Source organism: Malania oleifera, chromosome 13 (assembly GCF_029873635.1).
Source record: "Malania oleifera isolate guangnan ecotype guangnan chromosome 13, ASM2987363v1, whole genome shotgun sequence".
Taxonomy (NCBI): Eukaryota; Viridiplantae; Streptophyta; class Magnoliopsida; order Santalales; family Ximeniaceae; genus Malania; species Malania oleifera.
In genome coordinates, this window is record NC_080429.1 from 17,631,160 (window position 1) to 17,658,673 (window position 27,514).

At 33.6% G+C, this 27,514-nt stretch overlaps 1 pseudogene; it reads right to left on the bottom strand.

Moving 5' to 3' along the window:
• Positions 1 to 199: 199 nt before the first annotated feature.
• On the bottom strand, positions 200 to 26,162 carry LOC131145719 (S-linalool synthase-like; annotated as a pseudogene).
• Between the last annotated feature and the right edge of the window lie 1,352 nt (positions 26,163 to 27,514).

A 27,514-nucleotide genomic window follows, 5' to 3' on the forward strand; every position in this document is an offset into this window, starting at 1 on the left:
ATAAAAAGTTTCATTATTAACGGTATATGATATAAAAAGAAAATATAATGGGAAATGGATTCTATTCCATTTTTTTTTTCGGAAACAAAATCCTTAAGCCAAGCAGGGTCAAATCGAGTATTGGGCACTTCAATCTGCGAAATTCTCTTCTTCAACTCATAATGACCGAACGTTACAATGAGCTTTGCTTATGGAGACATCACTGAACAAACTTGAAGAGGAAAATAGATTGCTCTTTGAATGTGAGGAAGCATTTTGGTGTTGGAATCAAATCCTTAGGATTTTCTTTCAAGTAGAGTAAAACAAGATTAATTTTCCCTTCCTCTAGCTCCTTCTGTTATATGCAAAGCAACTAGACATTGATAAGTAAATTGGATATGCATGCATGTGCACACAAACTCCTATATGCTTAGAAATACATCTAGGGATTATGAACACATTTAGCACGTTCAAAAAAAAAAAACAAAAGAAAATACCACTTTACCTAGTTGAGCAATGTGCCTAGCTGTGGATACAAGACTTCAAATAGGTGGAGCTGCTACAAAAGTAATCCTTATCCTTAAATCTACAAAGACTATCGCTCCCTCTATTTCTATAGATGTGTAAGATTCTCTCAAATCTCAATAGCTTCTTTTATTGTTTGAATCCAAACAAGCCTCAAATTTATTTATTCAGACTTCAACCACACCCAAGAAACTTGAGTGGGTACAATTCTAGAAAAAAGAAAAGACTGTTGCTTAGTTACTTTTGTACACACATATGTCCACTTTTAAGTCACTTAGCGTACATGTAGTCAATATCCGTTGTGATACATGTGAATTAAGCATAATTCCCTAATACAACAATATATATGATGTCTCTAAGTATGTACTTCTCAGAAGTCCTATATATTTACAAAGAAGACACAATAAGAAATTGGAATTTATGTATACTTGTGTTTGTTTGGATGTGTGAATTCATGTAATGTTGGTTGTTTTTTTTTTTTTTTTTTGCACCAAAAAAGAAAATTAAACGATCTTTTATTAACTACCTGGTGACTTTGAATGCCATTCAACATACGAGCAATCTGCATGGACAAAGTTGTGGCAGTTTCATATTTGGAAGGCTTGAGTTTGTGATTCAGTAAGCTTGGGTTGAAGAAGCATGATGCTGGAAGAACTATTGTATGGATTGCTATAGATACCATCCCAGTTTTGAGGTACTCATCCATGGATGGTAGGCATTGAGTTTTGCTTCTCTTAGCTTCTGTTAGCCATGATCCAAATGTTTCATACCACTTGGACCATACCCCCAAATCAAATCCACATGTCATTATTTCATGATGATCCAATATATATAAAATTAAGGAAAGGATATAATCAACAATGCAAGAGTTATATGCTGGAAAGTAAGCTTACTATATCTCAAAGACCCTTTGTTATGTCACTTCCTTGTTGATGGAAATGTCTGGTAGCAATATCACTCACAACGTTGTTTAGGGCATCAAAAATAGTCTTAGTAGCACCGCTCAAGCCTTTTCCATCCCATCTATTATTTAATATATGACTAAGAAAGTTAGATTGTATCCATGAGTATAAATTTCAAGTATTGAATTCAGATTTATATGATTTGAATAAAACATAATGCGATTCTACATTATGTTTTTTCAAATTCATGAAAGTTCAAATTCAAAATAAAAAAAAAAAAGGATAAATTGATCTATTTGAATGATCAAACTATAATTATGTACACACCCTCGAATTGCTTCTGTGAGGCTTATTAACTCATCCATGGAACCTTCCATATCAAAAAAATCATCAACCACTGTAATAATAATTGCACTTTTTGAAACTATCATTCGCACGTCAGAATTAGGAGGCAAGCTACAACAGGAAGCTACTGCAAAGTAACAGTAGGTAGTTTCCTCCCTACCGAATCCCATACTAGTGAGTCCCCAATCCTTAGACCACCTGTATTTCCATAAGTAGAGAAACAATTAACAAATACTCGAGTATGTTTAATTATTTTGTTTGACAAAGTTTACAATATATTGCAAGAGGATGTTGTTGAAAAATTTATGGTAGAAAATGTTAATGATAAATAAAAAATTTGTTTCGATCCTCTCTTTACTAATTTATTAGGGTTAGTATATATTCTAGAGAAATACATAAATACACAGATACATACATGCATACATAAATATGAGAGTCAACTTTTTGTATCTAAAACAAAATATACATATATCAAAATGTGTATAAATTTCTATACAAATTATAACTTTACCTCTTTAACTCCTCTAGTTCGTTCCTATAAATTGATTGTCGAAATTCAAAATTTTTCACAGCAAGTCGCATTAGCTCGTCATTGTGAAGACATGATAACCTAATTTGAAAATTTTTTGTTAGACATTTTATTATGTCTAATGTCTCACGTGAAAGCATAAATTATAAACAAAATTAGGAATATATATATATATATATATATATATATATATATATTTGTGTGTATGTGTGTGTGTGTGTGTGTGTGTTAATGTATGCATTTTGGAAGACATATACCTATAGAAAGAGGCCTTTCCTACCCATAAAGGGTAAACTTCATTTTCTTCAATCCATAGTCGATGATCCAAATGTTCCATTCGAGCAATCCAAGGAAGACTCAACTCATGTTCAATCTATGTGGTGATATGCAAAATTAAAAAAATATATGTATTGTGAATAATATATTGAAGAATTCATGTTAAGTTGTGTTTAGAAGAAAGAATTTCACGCCTTCAAACAAATTAAATTTAGTTCTATATATTTTGTAAACCATCTCATGCAAATTTAAGCAAATCCAATACAATTAAGATGTAAGCAAGCTTGGAGTTTGTGTAATGCTCTCTTTGACTATTGTACATGAATAAATAAAAGCATAATACCCAAATAAGTACATAATTTATAGTGAAATTAAATACCACTCTTGCAAGAGATGTGAACATGATAAGATTGTCGTCCCTACTTTTGGAAGATAAAGTCATTTCTAGTAATTTCTTTGAAAATGATCTTGCTTCTTCAAGCTCATATTCGCTTGAAAACATAAGATCTGTTGCTCGATAAATGCTAAACATTACGCTCGAAAATTCTTCGAAATTGATTTGCAAGTACCCTTTGATGTCCTCGCGATGTAGAAACCAACAGAAGCTCTCTGCAAATAAAAAGAAATTAATTTTTTTTATTATTATTAATGAACACTTTAGTACTCCTACTCCATGTGGGACGGAGATAAATTTTCCTCTTAGTAAAAGTTAGCAAGCATGGAATTAAAACTTACTCGGTGATACCAAACTTACTTGGTGATACCCTATACCCATGCATCCTCAAAAGCCTAAATGCTAGTGAATCCTTAAATACCTTTGCTGGCTTTAAATTGAGTTCTGACAGTTCCTGATTCTTGTAATTACTGAAATAAATTTTCATTACAAATTCAAATAGGCTGTTTGAGTTATATTACTTAGTTTAGGAAGGCAAATTTTACTTTTTTTTTTTTTTTTTCTAAAACTACCTATAAGCTAGTTTCAAACATTCTTCGATCTCCCCAGTGAAATGCTCGGCAACCCCTAGCCTTTCCAATTGATCTACCATGCAAAGCTTTATAAGTTCCTCATCCATGGGATATATAGCTGGAATTGCAACAATTAAAATAAAAATAAAATAAAACCCATAGGATAGGAGTTTATTTATCCATTAGTTAATTAATTAATAATAGGTTAATTAAACTATCTATATAATTTCTATTATGGATAATTAAATTAAATTAAATCCATTCCTAATTAGTTACATCCATTGAATTATGGATAATTAAATTAAATAAAATTCATTCCTAATCAATTACCTCCACTGGAGCACTTCTGAACAAGACATTTCAGGTAAGCAATGCAATCTTCATTTCCAGTGACCATATAAGCACTTGCAGTGGCAGAGGGTGATTGGAACAATGAACCATCCTTGCCCAAATGATTAAGAATTCTGTACTCGTTGATAAACCAGGACGAGGGCAAACTCTCACAAAATGACAATAATGGAGGATAGTGGTACCCATCAACAAGTTTTTCCCTGGATATTAATGAACATGCATGATTAGTTAATTAAGTAAATATAAATTTTGCGATAGCATATTCGATATCCTGTAAAATGCATTTCGGGTGTTGTCCATCCGATTACATATAATGGTTGAGCCGGCCTACTGTTGAAATTTATTTAGATTGTAATATGAAAGAGAGTGGGTTTTTCTTCCTAAACCTTAATTTGCACCAAGTTGAAAATTATGAGAAGTTTGAATGGTAAATTCTCGGTAATCAGTATGAAGGATATCATGAATCTTATTTATCCAAACTGTCTCTATGGAATTTTCTATAGAAGTTTCATTTCTATTTATGATTGAAGGTGAAGACAATTTTTTGATTGTTCATAAGGCAAGTCATTCTCATCTCGCCCAACGGGGCTTACTCAAGTTGTAAGGACGGACTTGTGACTCTGATGACTTCAAAGTCACAGGTTCGATTCCTCACTTGTGATTTGCACGGTGAATTACCAATGTGTCAATGGGTGGGCGGCAACATTTTCACCCCATGGATTTGGTGTTGCACCGGGGGTTCAGAGGGCCTGTCGGTGGCTGGAGTTCCCACATCATTAAAAAAAAAAAATTCATTCTCGTCTCATAATTAATTTATGCATGAATCCATACGTGTCAAGGATTGTTTGTCAATGGGAGAATATTTGGGTCACCACCGCACGTATGCTGTTGGGAAATACCACATTTACACCATTCGTGCCTGCAAGTTCAATCATTGCTGGAAAAACAATGGCAAACCAACGAGGACAATGAGCTCTGAGACTTGTAAGAAGCTTATCTGCATTTGCATGAATAAATTCCAAACTTGAAATATAAAATTATATTATACATTGAGTTAATAATCAAGCTCCATTCGTTTTAAGAAACATGTACAAGTGAATGAGACGCTATGAACCTTTCTCTATGTTTTCATCTCCAACGTTCCATCTCCTCAACGCAGCCATGCAGGCCAGAGTAGTAGGAATAGTGTCAATGGAGGGAACGCCGTGGCCGTCAACCTCTCCCCATATTCCTTCGACTCTTTGGTTGTCCAGTATCCATTGGAGGCAGGCGGCGAACGCTGGTTGGTGCCGGCGCTGAGGATCGGGAACCATGGCTAGCCACGCAGTGTCGTAGGCAGAAGGGGAAATAAAAGCGTAAAGATCAACGGATGATGACGATGATGAGAGGAACACCGAGTGACGTTCCTACCATGGTTTTAAATAACGGCCGTTACGTAGCGTAACGGCCGATACGTAACGGAAATCAGAGGGCCCGAAACCGATACGGGCCAATAATGTGGTTCGGAAAAAATTCACGGCCGTAACGGCCGTTACGGAGGCGTAAAGGCACGTAACGGCCGATACTCCAACGTTACATGTCGTAACGTCCGTTACGGACCGTTACATGGTCGACAGGTAGCATATTGCTGAAGGGCAGCAGGCAGCAGCGTTGCTTTCCCCCTCTCCCCAGTCCCCACACCCATCTGCCATTCAAAGGGTAAAAAGGAAAGTTACAAACTGACCTTGAAAATTTGTTGGCCTTCGGCAATAAGAACGCTTCGAAGCCTGAGAGTGAGCACACCGAGGCTACCGAGCAGATCTACTCAGAATTGCAGACTTGCAGTTCCAGGCTTCCAGTTCCAGCAACTTGGCGAGTCACCGGCGACGACGAAAGGTCTGCAGCAGCTCCGCCAGTCGTCGCAGTCGGCACCTTCCTCCGCCAGTCGTCGCAGTCGCCACCAGCCAGCCTCTCGATTTCAGCTTCGGAGGCTCGGAGCTTGGAGTCATCGCTGGCTCGCTGCTTTGTGCTTCGCTCCTTCGACTCTTCGAGGCTCCTCCGAGTTCCCTCGAATCCCTCCCCTCTCTCGGTCTGACTCGACTACAGGCCTCAGCGTATGAGACACTCTAACACCCACAACACTTTTCATTATGTTTTTTTGTTTTTTAAATTATATTTTGTTGTACCACAGCCCTTTTCATTCTTTTCATTCTGTTTATTTTTTTAAATTATATTTTGTTGTAAAATTGGTTTGTTAAATTGAATTAAAAAAAAAGTAATTTAATAGAGTAAAAAATTAGAAATCATTAATAATTAGGTAAAATAAAATTTTCTTAATTTATAAATATTTTAATTGTATTATATTTTTTGAAAGATAATTATGAAAATTAATTCCATGACATAGCAAGCAATTATTAATATTATATAATTAATATTTTTTAAGGTTAGTAAATAATTAATATTTACCAATAATAATTGAAGCCTTTTTTATAATAATATTTGAATATCAACAATCCACTACTGCATTCACCATCTAAACAAAGCATTAAAATAATGTATGTACGCAAGACATCCATGTGATGGCATTTTATATTATCTAGGCTTAATTGAGCTCTATTTTTCACCATTCTTAAAGAATTCCAAGGAATACTCTGCACAATTATTATAATATTTAGTCTTAGGATTTGCCAAACTTATAGAAATAAAATTAATTCATGGCACCAATTGGCTAACATACTATTTATGTCAGCTAGATAAAGTGGTCATTTTGATAAAGAAGATATCATATTCACTCCCATCTATTGAAAAAATATTAAATAATATTCATATTATAAAAGAAAAAAAATTAAATAATATCTGTCACCCATTTTATGTTACATGTGTATCTACTTGCCATTTCTTGAGTAGGGTTACCCTATTTATTAATATTTTTTAAGTTTTAAAACATAATTTTGACCTTAAATTTAAAATTAGGTAAAATAAATGTTTACATCTATTTTTTGTTTTTAGTTATCAAATAAAGTAAAAATTAATAACTTAATAAAAAAAATTAACCTAATAGTTAATACATTAATAAATTTGATTTTTACTAATTACTACTGGAATTTGTAGAAAAATTTAATTTTAATCCATATACTGAGAAAATGTTTAAAAAATTAAATGGTCAATTTGTAATGTATGGATCTCTATTTGTGATGCTATGATGTATATGAAAGTAGAGCAAAAATATTTTTCACCTGTTAATTTCTTATAGTTATAAATGAAAATAAAATCAAGCTATAAAAAACAATGAAAATATCTTTTTAAAGATAAAGGAATATATTTTTTTTGTAATAAAATATCTAATATTTTATAATTTTGTTTATTTAAATATAAAAATAATAAACATTACTTATTATTTTTAATCAAATATTATACTTATTTTTACGTAATAAGTATTTAAAATTAGGACTATTTTGTACTTATTATTTAATCTTTACTAAATTACTAATTATATTATTCATGTCATTGTAGGAAGGTGTGTAACGTTGTATTTTCTTTATATTTGTGTAGAGATCATCAAATTAAGTCTATCAATATGTCAACGTGATAGAGGAACTGAAAACTTTACCTAATGTTAGATATTGGATGGCATTTTGTCCTGCGGTAGACGTAATAGACATGTTATTATGTGTAATTTTGTGGGAAGATATCAAAGGGGGCATGACACGCTTGAAAAACCTTGGCACATAAAAAAGGGTCAAGTAGCGGATGCTCAAATGTGACCACCAACGTAAGGAGAGAGAACAAAGGATGTTGAACATCTTACAAAGTAGCTGAGAAGAAAAGAGATAACAAAAAAGGCAAAAGAAGAAGCAGAAGCCCAAATTAGGAGGAGGATTTGAGGAATTTGAGAGATGGAAGAAGGACTTGGAAGAAGAAAGTATGAGATTTGCTCGACAAGAAAGCATGCGATCACAACAACAATGGGAAGAGAGACAAAGATTTCGAGCAAGAACAACTGGAAGGGGTAATATTTATGAAGAGGGAGGTGGCTCTGGGAGTGGTGCTACCAGTGGTTTCAATAGAGCAGGAGCTCGATCTTATAGTGGTCGAGAAGCTGGAGGTAGTGGATGCCCCTGAAGCTAGACTAAAGGCAATGGATCCTATTTTAGAAAGAAGCAAGAGTGCGAAACAACCAAAACTCAACACAAAGTTACTGAAAGGTTTAAGAAGTAAATTAGGAAAAGCGGTTGGAAAATTCCTAATTTATAATCGGATTTCAGCGAATGTAGCTGACTCTCCATTTATGCAGCCTATGCTTGATATTGCTGCAGAGGTTGGAAAGGGGGTGAAGGGTCCATCACCCTATGAGATATCTAAAATTTATTTGGAGCAAGAGTATCAAGAAATGAAAAATTATATAGCTTCTTTTGCTGGAATTTGGAAGGAAAGAGGTGTAACACTTATGTGTGATGGTTGGTCAGGAGCAACTAGAAAACACATTATAAACTTTTTAGTTTATTGCGATAGAGGCACCGTGTTTCATAAATCAGTTGATGCCTCTGATGTGCCAAGCAGAACAGCTGAATATTATTTCAGGTAATTTTTTAATTTTAATTGTATATGCAAATAGTATTATGGACTTGCATGTTTTTAATTAAATAGTAGTAATTATTGAATCTATAATTTCATTTCAGATTAATGGATGAGGTGGTTGAAGAAATTGGAGAGGAGAATGTTGTCCAAGTAGTGACTGATAATGAAGCTGCAATGAAGGCAGGAGGAAAATTATTAATGCAGAAGAGGTCCAATCTCTATTGGACAGCATGTGCAGCTCATTGCATAGACCTTATTCTTGAAGATATTGGTAAGAAAAGTAACGTGAAGAAGGTCTTAGAAGATGCAAGAACAATAACCTCATTTATTTACAACCACACATGGACAGTGAATTTCATGAAGAAATTCACAAATAATAGAGAGTTACTTCGCCTTGCCATCACTCGATTTGCCACAAATTTCATTGCTTTGGAGACTATTGTCAGGCATAAACAAGCACTAAGGGAAATGTTTACATCTGATGCTTGGAAAAACTCAAGGTTTGGAATGGCAAAATCAGGCCCAGCATATGATTCAAAGAAAATTATCTTAGGCAAAGAGTTTTGGCAAAAGGCCTCTGATATAATTAAAGTGCAAGAACCCTTGGTGAAAGTTCTTAAATTGGTTGATGGTGATGAAAAACCAACCATGGGCTTCATATACGAGGCAATTGATAGGGCGAAGTTGGCCATTCAAAAAGATTGCCGATTTTACAAAGACTATTGGAAAATTATTGATAACCGGTGGAGTTTTCAGTTGCACTAAGATTTGCACGCTGCTGGTAAGTGTAAATCAAATACAATTTCTTATTATTTTAACTTTTAAATTATGCATAGTTGCATTAGAAAACTATTGATTAATATGTTTCTAAATTTAATTGTAGGGTATTTTTTGAACCAACAATTTCTTTATGGTGCCCCACCCTCTCCTGAAGTTGCTAGAGAAGTCATGGATGGAGTTAAAAAAGTGATAACCAAGTTGGTACCCGATATAGATACTCAAATTCGGGCTATTAATCAAGTAAGTATTGGTTCCATTAAATTGAATAATGAATTGTTCTAGTATTCTGTAATACTTTCAAGAATAATTATTAATACATCTAATTAATTATTTATATTTCACAATCATCATTTTTTAGTTGTTGCTATATCGAGATAGGCAGGAGACTTTTGGAAGCCCGTTGGCTCAAAGGGCAGTGAAACAAACAAATCCTGGTAAATATGGCTATATAGCTAAATAATGGAGAATTACTCTATTTTCTCTCTTTGTGTTCAAATTTGACTTTTGAAATACGCTATACTAACATAAAACTCTTTTTAATTATTCATGCAGCTGAATGGTGGATTCATTATGGCTTGTGTGCTCCTGAGCTCCAAAGAATAGCAATTAGAGTTCTTAGTCAGACCACATCAGCTTCGAACTGTGAGCGTAGTTGGAGCACCTTTAGCCTCATCCATACGAAAACAAGAAATAGATTAAAGTACATGAGACTACAAAAACTTGTTTTCGTACATTATAACATGAGGTTAAAGTTAAGACGTACAATGAGAAGAAGCCAACGAGAAATTGAAGAGGGTTTCAATCCTATCAATTTGGACTACATTTTCGAAGAAGATGATCCTTTAAGTCAATGGTTAGAGGAGAGAGAGACACCACTACTCGAGGGTCAAGACAATTCAAATTGGTTAAATGAAGGGGTTGGTGGTACTACAGAAGGAGGTGATCAACCACCAATAAACGCGCATGATGATTCAGGTTCAAGCCCTGAACGTACGCAAAGTGATGACAATCTTGGTTTGAGCCCACCAAGTGATGATGATGGTAATAGTGGTGCTGGAGCTGGGGTTGGGGGGGTGGCAGTGGTGGTGGTGGAGGCGGCGGTGTAGAATATAATTATGGATATGATACAGGAACATCATTTGGAAGGGATATATATCCTTCTGATCCTTATGGACTACATGACATACCTGAAAATTATGACTTGGGTATTCCTCCAGGGAACCAATCTTCACAACCCAGGAGAAGGAGGAGTGCTCGTGGTGACCCTAGCGATTCTACTGAAGATTCATATGGTGTGGTTCGTAGTTTTGGCAACTTTGGTTTAGATGGTTCATCATCACAATCATATGGATCTCATCCAGCATATCCACATTATGCATCTCGTGACTCACATTTTTATCCCAGTGGATCAGGAATCTCAGGATCTAGTGAGTCTTCTTCTACACACTACCCAGAGCCAGCCCCTGCCCCAACTTATAGACATTATTCAGGAGAATTTTCATCACCAGTACATTTTCAAGAGCAACAACAAAATGATGCAAACTTGGGTTCATTCAACTATGTATTTCCACAATGATGGGGAGATAATTTCTCATCCCAATCTCAAGATACAGATGCAAATTATGAAGACCCTCCACGTCATTCTTTTTGGTGGTGACATATGTTATATTATAAATTTGTAATATTGTATTCATTTATTTTCAACTATTTATTAATATTTGATATTAATCACTTTTTAAATTCATGTATGTGTAATGTGTATATTGAGTATTAAGTCTATTGAGTATTGATTCATTTTTAGTAACTTTATGACTTAAATTAATTGATTCTTACATTTCTACATCTTTTTACTCATTAAAATAATGTAAACTATAAAAAAATATGCTTTTTTTTGTAAACAGTGCACTAAAATTAATATAAAAATCATAATGCCTATTAAAAAGCATTTGTAGGTTGAATGAAAGCCTTCAAAATTCATTAAAAATCATGTATTAATGGATTTCATGCTTATTTTTTAATTTTCGCATGGTTGTGCATGCGTGAAAAAAATTCACGACCGTTACGCCCGCTTCCCGTTATGTAACACCCGCGTCTCCCGCGACACCCGCGACCGTTTCGCAACGTTACCCGCGACCGCAATTTCGAACCATGGTTCCTACACCCTATCAACCACACTTTTAACGTCAATGCTGGAGTGTTTCGATGACACTGCCATGGCCGCCGTAAAAGGGTTGTGTGTGTGTCAAAGCACAGGTTTCCGGTGAGTTACGACATAGGCACACGTACCAATTATATAAGATGAGGGGCCATGCATGGAACATGCCGTGAAAACGACCCAACAACTGGCGCTGAGTCAGAACATGCATGATTAGGGATTAATGTGTGTGTCAGAAAGACTCCCTTGTCGGCTAGAATTTGGAGCCCCTGTTTGATTTCGATATTCAAGTACTTAATTCTCTTTTCACATTATATTTTTTGTTATAATAAATATTGGCATAATGGCAAAATTACATTATAAAAATTGTCCATGTAGATTTGCTTAGATGATAAGTGTGAAGTTAGATTTTGATGAGCCCAAGATCTTAAGTTTAATTCTTTCACTTTTTGATTTATCAGATAAATTATTATAAATGTATCAATGGACAAGCGGCACAGTATGTTTTTATCCTCCAATTTGGTGCTGTCAAGATAGCCCTACAGGGCTTGCCCAAATTGGAGTTCCGGATCATAAAAATAAATAAGCTTGTTTTATAAAATTAAACTAAATGAGTATCGAATATTTTGAGAGCACAGACTTTATGGGTCTCATATGGTGAGTAATTGTATTTTGTCCTTAAATCACGAATCCATGAGATTTTAGTATCTCTTAACTAGCCTCACTTCTTTACACCAGGGGCGAATAGATTAGTTAATTTTTTTTATTTTTACTATATTTATAGGAAATAAAAATAACAATAAATAATTTTGATACTATTTTATTTATACAAATAATTTTTAATTTTTAAATAATTACAAAAAAATGACGCCTTACTATTTTTAAATATATATGGGTGGCATGGGGGGAAGAGGGAGGCCGAACAGATGCTGGCTTAAGTGAGACAGCCAAATTTTCCCTTTTTCACGATCATGAACAATTCTTAAGCCATGAATTTGGTTTGTTGTGCCCCGTGGACGTACCTCAACATTCGAGGGAACTACGTTAAATTTTTTGTCTCATTTTTATTTATTATTTTGCATTACTCCATTGATTACTTGTGGGAATTGATTCATATATATTCATATAATTATTTTTCCCAACAAGTGGTATTAGAGTCAAGTTATTTGTACGCATTAAATTTGTATAAATCATGGATGGTAATGTTGATCGCATGATTAGCTTCAATGAAAACAATTGGGTAACTTGGAAAACAAAAATGCAAGACCTTTTATTTTGAAAAGATTTGAATGGGCCTATTGAGGGCAATAGCCGAAGCCTAAAGACACGAGTGATGATGAGTGGAATAGACTTAATGGAAAAACCGTTGGTGTCATTTGGCAATGGATTGATGATAGTGTTTTTCATCATGTTTCTATTGAAACTTCGGCACATGAATTGTGGAAAAAATTGGAGGGTCTTTATGATAGAAAGTCGGCAACAAATAAAGCTTTTCTTTTCTGAAAATTGGAGAATTTGAAATATAAAGATAGTGATCTTATTACCGAGCATTTGAATGCGATGAAAAATATTATTAATCAACTTGCTACTATGAAAATAATTTTTGATGATGAATTACAGGACTTAATGCTTCTTAACTCTTTTCCCGAAAGTTGTACGACTTTGGTTATAACAGTTAGTAATTCGGCTCCCGATGGAATTACTACTATGAACCAAGTAACTAGAAGCTTGTTGAATGAAGAAATTAGAATAAAATCAGTTGGCTCTTCTCATTCAGAGGCACTTGTGATAGAAAATCCAATGAGAGGTGGAAGTAAAAGCAAGTATTCTCACCGTAATAATAAATCAAAAGGCCGGTCCAGCTCATTTTCAGAAAAAGATATTGAGTGTCACTGTTGTCATAAGAAAGGGCATATGAAGCGAGAGTATAAAAAATTGAAATTCAAGGAGCAAAATAAAGAGAAAAATTTTGAGAAAATGCATGAAGACGCAACTTCAATTGCATCTTATGGTGATCTTATGGTTGTTTGCGATGAAAGTTGCATTAATTTGACAATTCAAGAGACTGATTGGGTTATTGATTCCGGTGCGTCATTCCATGTCACTTCTCGGGAAGATTTCTTCACTTCTTATTCCAAAGGAAATTATGGAGTTGTTCGGATGGGAAATGAAGGTTTGTCAAAAATTGTTGGCATGGGAAATATTTGTTTAGAAACAAATCTATGATGCAAGTTAGTGCTCAAAGATGTGAGACATGTACCCGACATTCGGCTAAATTTGATATCTACCAGAAAGCTTGATGATGAAGGTTTTGACAATCATTTTGGTGATGGAAAATGGAAGCTCACAAAGGGTAATTTGGTGGTGGCTAAAGGTAAGAAGATAGGTGCACTCTATATGATGTAAGGTAAAATTGGTAATTGTATTGTGAATGCAATTGAGAGTCACTCTTCCACCGGTTTGTGACATAAGCGGCTTGGACACATGGGTGAAAAAGGAGTGCAGTTTTTGTTCAAAAGGAAACTTCTACCCGGAATGAAAGATACTTCTCTTAAAACTTGTGTTCATTGTTTGGCTGGTAAGCAACATAGAGTTCCTTTTCGTACAAAGCTTGTTACTAAAAAATATAATGTTCTAGATTTGATACATTTCGATGTATGTGGTCCTTTGAAAGTTAAATGTCATGGTGGTGCACTTTATTTTGTCACTTTTATTGATGATTATTCAAGAAAAGTTTGGGCTTACTCTTTGAAGACTAAAGATCAAGTTTTAGATGTGTTTAAGCATTTTCAAGTTAAAGTTGAAAGGGAGACTGGAAAGAAGGTGAAATGTGTGCGCTCGGATAATGGTGGAGAGTACATTGGCCCATTCGATGCATATTGTTATAGCCAAGGAATTAGACATCAAAAGACCATCAAGAAAACCCCTCAACAAAATGGTATTTCCGAAAGAATGAACCGCACCATACTAGAGAGAATGAGATGTATGCTCTCTTATGCGAAGTCGCCAAAATCATTTTGGGGTGAAACAATAAGGACGATGGAGGACTTGATTAATTTGTCTCCTTCAACTCCTTTACTTAGTGAATTTCTCGAAAAAATTTGGAAAGGTAAGGATGTCACTTATGATCATTTGAAAGTGTTTGGTTGTCATGCATTTGTTCACATTTCAAAATATGAAAGATCCAAACTTGATGACAAGACAATGCAATGTATTTTTCTTGGATATGGGCATGATGAATTTGGATACAGATTGTGGGATTTGGTTGAAAAAAAAAATTGTTAGAATCCAAGATGTTGTATTTTTTGAAGATCAAACAATTGAAAATTTTGACACAATTGAGCAACCACAATCTAATGGAAATGATTTTGTTGGCTTAGAGTCACCTTCTCCACCGTTGGCACATGATGAAAATGTGGAAGATGTTCTTCCACCTCTTGAAGATGTTGGAAATGATGAAATTCCTAGTGATGTTGAAGATGAAAATGAGGGGGAGCAATAAGTTCAAGAGCAAGCCCCATTAAGAAGATCTTCAAGAGAGCCAAGACCTTCAACTAAATATCCATCAAGTGATTATGTTACTCTAACATATCAAGGGGAGCCCGAAAGCTATCAAGAAGCCATGAACCATGAAAATAAAGTTGAATGGATGTAGGCTATGCAATAGGAAATGAAGTCTATAGTTGACAATCACACTTATGATTTGGTTAAACTTCCTCTTGGAAAGAAATTTTTAAAAATAAATGGGTGTTTAGGTTGAAAAATGATGAAAAGAATCTGCGGTACAAGGCTAGGCTTGTGGTAAAAGGCCTTGGTCAAAAAAAGGAATTGACTTTGATGAAATATTCTCACCGGTTGTGAAGATGTCATCTATTAGGGTTGTTCTTGGCATAACAGCATACTTGAATTTAGAAGTTGAGCAACTAGATGTGAAAACAGCTTTCTTACATAGTGACTTGGAAAATGAAATTTACATGGAACAACCAGAAGGCTTCAAACAAAAAGGAAAAGAGAATTTAGTGTGCAAATTAAAGAAAAGTCTGTTTGGGTTGAAGCAAGCACCACGGAGATGGTACAAGAAATTTGATTCTTTCATGAGTGATCATGGTTACTCAAAAACCTCTTCGGATGATTGTGTGTTTATGAAAAAAGATTCGAATGGTACTTATATTATTCTCTTACTCTATGTTGATAATATACTTATTGTAAGACAAGATTTCTCCAAGATTAACAAGTTGAAGTTGGAGTTGAGCAAGTCTTTTGCTATGAAATATTTGGGACCAGCAAAGCAAATTTTTGGCATGAGAATTGTTCGTGATTGTGAAAAATGGCAAATTTGGTTGTCTCAAGAAAGCCACATTGAAAAAGTGTTGAGAGGTTAAATATGGATAAAGCAAAATCCGTTGGTTGCCCACTTGCCAGTCACTTCAAGCCTAGTACAAAACAAAGTCCTACAAGTGAGAAAGACAAGGAAGAAATGAAGAAAATTCCTTATGTTTCGGCCGTTAGTTCCTTAATATATGCAATGGTTTGCACAAGATCAGATTTAACTCACGCTGTTGGAGTTGTTAGTCGGTTTCTCTCTAATCTGAGAAAGGAGCATTGGTTAGCGGTAAAATGGATTCTCCGATACCTTAGAGGTACTTCAAAAGTGTGTTTGTACGTTAGAAATGATAAGTCTACGCTCTATAGATTCACGGATGCCGACATGGCTGGTGATGTTTATTCTAGAAAATCCACTTCGGGTTATTTGATGACTTTTGCAGGGGGAGATGGGGCATGGCAATCTAAATTATAGAAATGTGTTACTCTATCTACTACGGAAGCAGAGTTTATTGCCATTATAGAAGCATGCAAAAGAGTTGGGCATGGAACGAGAAAGGTACGTTCTTTATTGTGATAGTCAAAGCACAATTCATTTGAGTAAGAATTATATCTTCCATTCAAAGTCAAAACATATTGATGTGAGATATCATTGGATTCGAGATGTGTTGGATAAGAAATTATTGCAGCTTGACAAAATTCACACCGACGACAATGGTTCGAATATGATGACAAAAGCATTGACTAAAGACAAGCATGTGAAGTGTTGAGTTTTGGCTGAATTGGTGGAGTTGTCCCCATAAGTCGAGAGGGGGAGATTTGTTGGGTTTCCCTCTTATGGGACCCAATGCCTTGAAAAGGTTTTGTTTTCAAATGTTCGTTAGCTTTCGAGTAGAAGCAAAATCTGGAGATTCTATTTTGAAATTCAAAATCAAAGATTATGTGCAGCAGCTGCCCCTCCACTTTGAATTTTCTCCATACACGCAGCCAGCACCTGTAGCTTTTAGTGCCTACAGCTAGCACCTATAGCCAACACCTGCAGCAAGCCCACGCCTGCGCCGGTCATCTCACCAGTACAGCAACCTGCTGCTACCTTCTTCTTCGTGTGACTCTGGCTGTAGATTATTTACAGCATATTGGTATTTCATTGTGCTCTACTTTGGCTGGTTGATTCTTCTTTAAAACTTTGTTTAGAATATTTGGTGAGACATTTTCATCTTACTATATTTGTTTATACACTCTTGTATATTTGCAAGGCTCGTGCCTTTTATATCCACTTTGTATGAATTTTTTGTGATATTGGATTTGATTTTTCGTGCCCCGTGGACGTACATCAACATTTGAGAGAATCACGTTAAATTTTATGTCTCATTTTTATTTATTATTTTACATTAATCCATTGATTTACTTGTGGTAATTGGTTCATATATATTCATATAATTATTTTTCTCAACAAGTGTCATTTTTTTTAATAAAATTCAGAACAAACTATTCTAAAGTCAGTTTCGAACCTTAATTGATGGCTAATCTTCGTTTTATTGTTTTATTTTTTGTTTCATTTTTACCCATCAATTCATATTTTAACATTTTTTTTTTTAATAGAATCGACTTTTTAAATATAAGTTGAACACATTTTCATAATTTTTATCCTAACTAACCTACACTTTTCTTTTTTCTATTTTTGTTAATATTTTCGTAAAAAAACTCGTTAGATTAATGCATGCCTTTTAATTTGCTTATGTGTTCTATTCACATCTCATGCAATTCACGTGAGTGGATGAGAATTGTCTTATTCATGTGTGCACATTGAACACTACTTTTTTGTCTTTTGTAGGGTATTTCGTCTGATGCAGCTGGGCGGTGAAGGCACGTTAAAAGAGCTAACGGCGTCAACGGAACAAAAGAGACTAATTTTTTCTTCATTTGACAAAAGGACTATCATATTAGTTGTGGTTTCAAAAATTTTGAAAATCGGCTTAACGTCAATTTGGTTTATATGGAAAAGGAAAAAGAAAGGAAAAGGAAAAGACAAAGAAAGAGAAAGGAGTGTTGTGAATGGTGGATGTCACCATCCATCTCCTTTTCCCATGGTGGATGCCATCATCCATGTACCTGCCTCATTTCTCTCATCTTTCATGCATCTGAATCCATTATTATTATCAACAAATCCACTTACTCCTCCCACATGCTATATAAATGGGATCACGTAATTAAAATGATAAGAGGGAGAGAAAAAATTGAAGATTATAGAGTGCAAAATACAAAGTGTAGAATATTGACCTTGTAGAAAATAAAAAAGAAAGAAGTAAGAGAGAAAAGAGAAAGTGAGATATTTTGTAAGGTAAGAAGATGAGATATTTATACAAATGTCAGGTATATTTTGTAATTCCTCTTAAATTAGTGGATTTCAGATCTTATCCATCCGTGGAGCAGGTATAAACTGAACCACCTAAATCCGGTCTCACTTTTCTTTAGTATTTATTTTTATTTTATTTTGCTTGTGTTTATTACTTTCTAATTATCCACGTTTATCTATTTCGGTATTATTTTATAACAAGGAGGAAATTTTTTTAAAATATTTTTTATTAAATATTATTAAAAAAATTTGTTTTAATATAATTAAAAAATAGAAAAATATAAATATTTATGATGTGCAAAATCAAAATTTTGTTAATAGATTTAGTTTTTTTTTTAACTTTTTTTCTCATTTTTTTTTATAACCAAACATGAAAATATGGATTATTTGATATTTTTCTTTCCTTTTCCTAATATTTTTGGATTCTAAAAAAGACTCATTCTAAGAATTTCAAGGACCTCTTTTGAAGTTTGTCAAAAAGATACCAATCTCCTCTTATATTTTGAAAAATGACAAAAGACAATAACATCTCCTAAGTTTCGGCAAAAAGAAAATGATTTCCGACTTCCCCTAAGATCTCAAAAATTTTTAGGACCTCTCCTAAGGTTTCAAAAATTTTAGGGACCTACCCTCAAGTTTGTTAAAAAGACACAAACTTCCCATTATATTTTGTAAAAAGGCAAAAGACACTAACCTCTCCTAAGTTTTGACAAAAAGACAATGACTTCCTTCGAGATTTCAAAAATTTCAAGGACTTTTTCTAAGGTTTTAAAAATCTGAAAGACCTCTTTTGAAGTTTGTCAAAAAGACATAAATTTTTCCTTATATTTTACAAAAAGATAAGCTTTTTTAGGGGACGTATGTGTCGTTTGGCAAACCTTAGGGGACGTCTATGATATTTTTGAAATCTCAAAAAAAGTTTGTGACACTTTTGAAAAACCTCAAGGTAGATCTGTCTTTTTATCGAACCTTAAGGGAGGTGAATGTCTTTTGTCATTTGCAAAAGGACAAGTTTTTTTAGGGGGATCTTTGTCTTTTTAGCAAACTTGGTGGATGTTTATAACATCTTTGAAACTCATTGCGACATTTTTGAAAGCTCATGAGAAGTCTCTGTCTTTTTACCAAATCTTAAGAGATGTAAGTGTCTTTTGCCCAAAAAATAATAATTAAATCTTCTCCATTGATTATTTAAATTGTGGTTTGGCAAGCTACTAGGATGCAAGGAGATCTTATATTCTCTACCCCTCATCAAGGAGAGGTTTTGAAGTGAAAATGGGTGGTAATAATAATGTGAGGAGATACAAGTTTCTCCTGAAATTTTAAAAATCTTTTAGACGTCCACTTAAATTTCAAAAATTCTAGTCTTCTACTGAAATTTACCAAAAAAAATGCAAACTTAATTCTCAAATGGTAAAAAAAAAAAAAAAAAACCAACTTTTTGAAAGTTATACATGTCTTAGAAATCAACTGTCAAGAGAAGTTTCTAAGATTTTTAAAAATTCAATACTTATTTGTGAACTTTTTGAAACCTAAGGAGGTATGAGAGCAGGTCAATGTCTTTTGTCCTAAAATATACAAAATAAATTTTAAAATAAAAATATAAAAATTTAATTTAGAAATTTGATTCCATACCTTTAGATTGATTTCATTAATTTCATTCTTATATATCAAAGATGTAGTTAAACCACAGAATATATATTTACCTTTTATTTAATGTAATCTATTAGAAGTTACTACATATGCACACACCTTTTAATACAAGCTAGCAATTTTAGACTGAAAAAAAAAAAAAAAAAAAAAAAGCAACCCACTTTAATTTATGTTAAAAATATTATGTATCTAACAGTAAAAAATTAAATAGAGAATCAATATGTTTTGAGTCAAATTAGTATTCATCATCTCCAAATATATTAAGTTCATGTGAAAATTCTCAAAGAGTAGCTCTACACCAAACAGTGATTACTAACTACCTATGCTTCCCATATCTTTTAAGCATGAGACAACCCCACTCTAGATTTAACTTGCCTCAAATCCCGAACATTACAATTGGCATCTGGCCAAGTACTTGTTAGTGATAATAATTATTTGCATTATATCAGGGTAGAATAGTCTTTTTTTTTCCTTTTATTCTTATAGGCAATATAAGTCATCTTTATCTCTTATAAAACCTATTGATTCAATGAAAACCTTTTCTTTTCCCAATCTTTTTCTCCTCTTTGATTATAACATGATATTAGAGTTTTGCTCTATGGAATTTCACATTTCAATGGCAAACTAGTCGTTGGAGTAGGATTGGTCGTCGTAGGCAGAGGAGTTGTTTGTAGGCAGTGGAGTTGCAAGTCACTATCAGTGTTAAAGATGAGGATGAGGTCGGATTTGGGGGTGCCGAGGCCAACGGTGATGACATAGTTGCCGGTGCCGAGGGGGTGGTCAGAGGTGGCGTTGGGATTGATCTTGGGGCGAGGACTTCGACAAGAGACAATGTTGGGTTTTACAAGATCAGTTGGAAGCATGGGTCGTGCCTGTGAACCAATTTCAAGGATGCCCCATTTTTAAAACCTGTATTTTTTTTTTAGTGTTCGTATGATTCAATTTTGGTTTTCTGGCTATTGGCAAATCTGGACATGGTTTGCTTTTGGTTAGAGTTTGACTCGTGATTTGTTAGATTCTCTCTTGGCTTGGTATGGGCATGTTTGGTTTCGCTTTTGCCATTCTAAAATTACTTTGTTTCTTATATCTTGGGTACAATTGTTGTTGTTCATCATGGCTAGTGAACGAGATAATTTTCTACAATCTATTAGTGTGCAGTTGGATGGTAAAAATTATTTTTATTGGAGTTATGTGATGAGAAATTTCTCAAAAGGTGAGAAGATGTGGAGTTATGTCTGGCATGGCTCATCGTGGTTCCGATCATCAATAAGGCTTAGGATTTAAGAAAAATTGAGGTAAAAGTGAGAATTTACCTTACCCCAAGAAATATGTCTACGTTACTTCTACGACAAATTCACTCCAGTAGAAATGTCGATGGTGGAGAATGGAGTCCAGTAATATTTTCTGATTTTCGATCAGGCGAATATTAGCTGAGAAATTGAGGAGAGTGGGAGAGAGAACGAAGAGAGAGACAGAGTAAGTTGGCGCAGTAGGGGGGTATTCTGCTTCTTCACATTGCAATTCATTAGGAAGCTTAAGCTTCCTGTTTCTAACTTCTTCTTCTTCTTTTTTGACTTTATTATATATTATAATAATATTATATTATATTATATACTTTATATATATATATATATATATATCACTTATTCTTATACATTTATACATATATATATATATATATGTATAACCATCATATTACTTAATTCAATTAATTCAATTTAATAAAGTTTAATTAATTAATTAATAATAATAATAATTATTATTATTATTATTATTATTATTATTTTGAATTACTACATCCTCCTGTAATAATTATTTTTGGGGCATTACATTCTCCCTTTCTTATAAAAATTTCACCCTCGAAATTTGTTGAGTACAACCCTAAGTAAAATCCATCATTAACCCAATAAATTTTGAGGTAATCTTTAAACAAGTCCATTTGAACTGATAACTAACATAAATTGATGAATTATACATCATGTTCTAATGCACCTTACTTCAGTACTAACACTCAACAACTTTAATTTTCATCTTCAGTCTTCCAAAGATTTAACACTAACATAACTTCAGAATAATCAATGGATAACTATCCTTTGATTATGAGATGACCCAAAAACTTCGTATTAGTTGTCCAGAACTCACATTTCTCGTTTAACATATAACTAATGTTTTCATAATGTTTGTAAAATTAATCTCAAATGTCATTCATGTACTTCTTAAGTCTTTGAATACCCCAAAAATCATCCATAAAAATTATAGTAAATTGATCCAAGTATGGTAAAATAACTTGATTCATCCTATCCATGAAAATGCAATGTGCATTGGTAACCCCAATTGGTAACACCAGAAACTTATAGTAATCTTGCTATGTACTCAATTCTATTTTTGGAATATAAAATTCTCAAATCTTGGTTAGTGATAATCTAATTTGCAACTCAATCTTCAAAAAATTTTGGGATTTTACCAATTAATCAAATAATCCACCAATCCCTAGAAGTCGATACCAATTCTTAATGTAACATGATTTAACTTCCAATGATTAATGCATAACTTCAAGGTCTCATTATGTCTCTTAGTGAATAACACAGGTGCAACCTATAGTGATATACTAAGTCGAACAAGTTTCTTGTTGAGAAAATCTTCTAGTTGCATCCTAGGTTACTTTAGTCCAATCAATGTCATTTTATATGAAGCAGTCAACATAAGCTCTGTTCTTATCTCCAAATCAATATTAAATCCAATCTCCTCTTTGAGGTAACCCTAATAAATCATTTGGGACGAATATTTAGAAATTCACCAACTATGGGTACAGAAGTTTGAGATTCGTTAACTCGTATATTCCTTTCATTACTGTTACAACCCTAGACATGTGCCCAAATTCTATCCTTTCACAAGCACTCAAGATGTCAAATATAAGAGCTTGTTAGTTAGAAAGAAAACTCTCACTCCATTTGGATCTTTGAATACTATTTTCTTTTAAAAACAAATAGCTAGGTGAATGATCAATGGATAACCACCAATGATTAACCTCATCTTTAAACAGAAAACTTGCAATAACGACTCATACTCATCAAGGACAATACCTGCTGGGACATCTCAAACCAGGATGTGTAATCATTTACCCGTTAGATCAATTGTATAAAAGGCACTTCAAAACTCTCACCATAACTTAGTAATTCGTTTGAGTAAAAATTATTTGAACTCCCAAACATTCCCTGGAATTCTAATCATCCAATTTTTTTTCAATGTCAAACTAATACATAGGCTTACACTTTTAAATCAGGGTAAAGTATCATTTACCTACCAAACTAGTTTTTAGATTTTTTTCTTGCTTCAAACAATTTTTTTAAATCCCAACTTCTAACCTATGGTGGCACACGTTGAGTATCAAAACAAAGTTAGAAAATATTCTCAATGAAAAACATGGATTGCAATTATGGCAAGTCTAAGTCCTGGTATACTGACTTCAAGCCAATCATAATCTTGTTCCAGTGACCAAACAAGTATGCAATAACCATGCGTCTTGGTTTTTGATATATAATACAATACTACTAAAGTAGTTTAGTCAATTATGATCAGTGATCGAACATTGTCTGGCAACATAATTCTTGTGTAAAATGGATCAGGAAGGAAATGGTGACATTTATTTGTACTAAAGAGTTGCTAATGGTAGAAAGATTAGATTCTGAAGATAGCTTCAAAAGCCACAATCAACTGCAGATAACCACAGAAGATTTCATATTAAGTTGTATACGAATCGAATTCCAACCAAACCAATGCCTAAGCGGTTAAATTGGTGTTCCATTGTCAAGTAGGATTTGCATAGGGTAGAGCGAATAGATAATGCTCCAGGTCCTAGCATGTATGATTTTCCTTCTAAATAGCAGATTTCTAAAGGTCCGAGTATCATTATGATTTTTCTTCTAGGTAAGTCGAGAAAGATGATTTTGTTAGGTGTTATTTGATCCACAAGATCCTTCGGAAGACTTGACAACATGATGCCCATGACATCTTGTTCCCATGGTTGGTTTCAGGTTATGGTGATGACCCCACTTCCCAAGAAATAAAGAATTTTCACATAACATAGGAATCCAATTGTTGCCCATTTAGTATCTTACATTCTTATGGGCATCCTAAGTTTAGGATTACATTGTCCCCACAATTTTGGCTGACTTATGGAAATATGAACATGTGTAGTCGATGCACACTCTCATCGACCCATCTTCCTTCCTCACAAACAATACCAGCGCTCCCTAGGGCAACACGCTGGCCGAATAAATTCCTCATCCAACAGTTCCTACAACTGTTCCTTCAACTCTTTTTGTTCTACCGGTGCCATTCTATATGACGTTTTAGAAATTGGTGCTATCCCTGGAACTAGATGTGACAATCCGAACAATAATGGGATTTAAGTAATAAGAGGAGGGGAATTGGAAACGATAATGGAAAGAGGAAGTCGGCTTTGTCGATGACATTGCATTTTGGAAGGAAAAACAAAAAGGGGATCATCAGGGCTTCGTCGACGAATCCCCTATATTCGTAGACGAAGGCTTAAGAAAATTTGTCGACGAAGAAATACCAAGAGGAGTTATGGTGCCAATTGAGTTTTGTCAATGAAGACTGAATCTTGTTGACGAAATTAGTGAGAATTCGTCGACGAAGGACGGGCTCGTCGACAAAATCCCCTGTCTATATATATGTAAAAATATGATTTTTATTCACTTTTAACGCTCCACTCTCTTTCCTCTCTCTCCCCTTTGGCTCACTCACTCTCTCTCTCTCTCTTCGTTTTTGGGCTATTTTTACACCAGATTGACAATTCGAAGTCACCACGACGCTCCTGGGGAAGTTCTCTTCAAATCTACCAGAGCGGATCGTTGGTGAAAGCAAGTTGGAAATCATCCTAGAGTTGAGGTAAGGCTTTTCAAGCCAAATTTGGTCTTGTGATAGTTATAGGAAATGATGTATGCATGAAAATACTGAGATTTAATACTGAAAATTTTCAGTTTCAGGGTATTGAGTAGGAAATCCTACGGGGGTTAGGTTAGGATATTTTAGGGGTTTTCTCAGTAGACAGGAAAGGGAATAAACTAAAACAATTATTTTTCCATGCAAAATATTATTGATTATGAGTAAATTTATTTTCAGAAAAGCATATGTTATATTTGTTTATTACGAATGAAATGTACCTGTAGACACCCTATTTTTGTCCTAGCCAAATAGAACAAAGGGTTCCCTTTTTATTATTATTATTATTAGTATTTTTATTAGTTTATTTATTCTTACTATTATTATTATTAATTTTCATTAGTCTTATTATTATTACTATTATTATTATTTTATTTATTATTATTATTATTATTATTTTTCATTAGTATTATTATTATTACTTTTATTTTTATTTTTACTTCTATTTATATTATTAATTATTATCATTATTATTATTATTATTTATTTTCAGTACTATTAATATTATTTTTAACTTTTATTATTAGTAGTATTTTTATCTTTATTAGTACTATTATTATTATTTATTTCTGTTATTATTATTATTACTATTATTATTATTATTATTATTTTGTTATCATTATTATTTTTAGTATCTTCTATTATTATTACTATTATTATTATTCTATTACTATTATTATTATTGTTATTATTTATTTTTTTTATTATTTTATTTATTTCTATTACCTTATTATTATTTTTATAATTATTATTTCCTTATTACCATAATAGTAGTTATACTCATAATATTATTTCCAAAAGAAAAAATACCATAAAATAAGAAAAATAAAATCCCAAAAGGAAAGTTGTTTTAGGGTTTTGGAATTTTTTTTATATAATGGCAATAAGGGTTCACACAAAGAGAGGGATAGCGCTGCGAACACAGCCACAGGGGGGCGGAAACCAAAGGAAATTTTTTTTTTTTTCTTCATCTCTCTCACACGGATACTCTCATCACAGCCTCACGGCATCACCCCACCATCATCCTCACCATTCCCTTGATCTCCATAGCCTCTCCCCATCACTCTCACTCCCTCCAAAATCCCTGTAAGTAGCCGAGCATCCCACGGCCACCATCCTCCAGCCTGCAGCAGAACCCCCAGCAGACCACTCTCCAGCCACTTCAGCAAAGCAGAACCCACGGCCCCCTGCTGCCACCGTCACAACCCCACGGCCACCATCATCCCGCCTCCTCGGAACTCCAGCCATCGCAAGCACCAGCAGCATATCAGCTCCAGCGTTCTCGCTGCTCACGGCCACGACCCCATCACCGACAACACCCACTGCAACTCCACAGATCCACCCGCCGCAGCGCCACCAACGGCTGTCGCACGTTCTCCAGAGCTCCTCTCCACCCTCGGCCTCCCACAGCAGCAGTGCTGCCAGCCCTCTCGGCCAGATCCCAGTGGCCACATCAGAGTCTGCTACGGCCAGCTTTCCTCCTCTGCTGCAAGCTGCCATAGAACAGAAGCAACCCGAGGACACCTACTCTACGCCTCCCTGTTCCAATTTCCCACAGTAAGTCTCTTCTGTGAGTCTCCCTGCACAGAACACACACACATAGGCATGCAAATTTCATTTTATTTTTGTTATTTTGTTTTATTCTGTTTTTATTTATTTCTCTTCTAATTTTGGTCTTTACTAATATCTAATATTCGGGTTTTTGTTTTGTTTTGTTTTTATTTTTGTTTTTTATTTATGCAGGTATGTGTAATATTTAGTGTCTTTGTTTTGTAATATATAGCTTTCATGTTTAGACTCTTATTATGTGTATTAGTATTATTGTTGGATTATTATTTTTTTTTATACCTTATTACATGTCCATATTTATTGTTTGAATATCGGTGCAAAGTGTTTATATTATCATTGTATTTTCAATCATTGTGATATACTTATTTATTATTTAGGGTATCTATGTTATTGTTGTTTACTATCTTGTAGTATGTTATTTATTTTAGTATATACTGTGTATTTAGGGTTTAAATTATTACGTGTTGTATTTAGGGTTTTAATGGTATATTTAGGGTTTTGTTCATCATATGCTTTATTTAGGGTTCGATTGGTCTCTCATATTGTCATAATATATTAATGGTAAGGTTTTAAATTATTCCCATAATTATTGTCGCGTGTTTTATTTATTAACTTTAGGGTTTAAATTGCTTTCGGTAATATTACTTGTGTAATAGTTTCTATTATTGTATATATTGCATGTGTATTATAGGGTTTAATTTGTTTCCACATTTTTATTGTACATTAATGGTAAGGCTTCAATTATTTCCATAATTATTATTGCATATATTGTATATTTATTTTAGGGATTGGCTAATTCCATAATTTCGTCTTATTTGTTTCCATGTTTGTTTTTAACTTTTAGGGTTTGATTTATTGGCGAGTTCTTAAATGTTTCCTTTATTCTTAATATTAGGGTTTTGTTAGTACTATGTTAAAGTTTTGATTATTTATAATTAGGGTTTTTGCATGTATTTGTTAAAATCATATTGTATAGTTATTAAAATTATGATATATATGTATTATTAGTATAGTAGTATTATTATGGTATAATATTAATATTTACGTATTAAGATATGTATATTATTGTGGTATATGTGTATTAGTATTCTAGTAGTATTGTTATAATATATGTGTATTACTATTGCTAATAGTGTGATATAGGTATATTATCATTCTAATAATACTATTATTGTACAATGTTAGTACTTACGCGTTACGATATATAATATTAAAGTATTGTTTTAACATTTATATGTTATTAATATTATGAGATATATATATATATATATATATATATATAT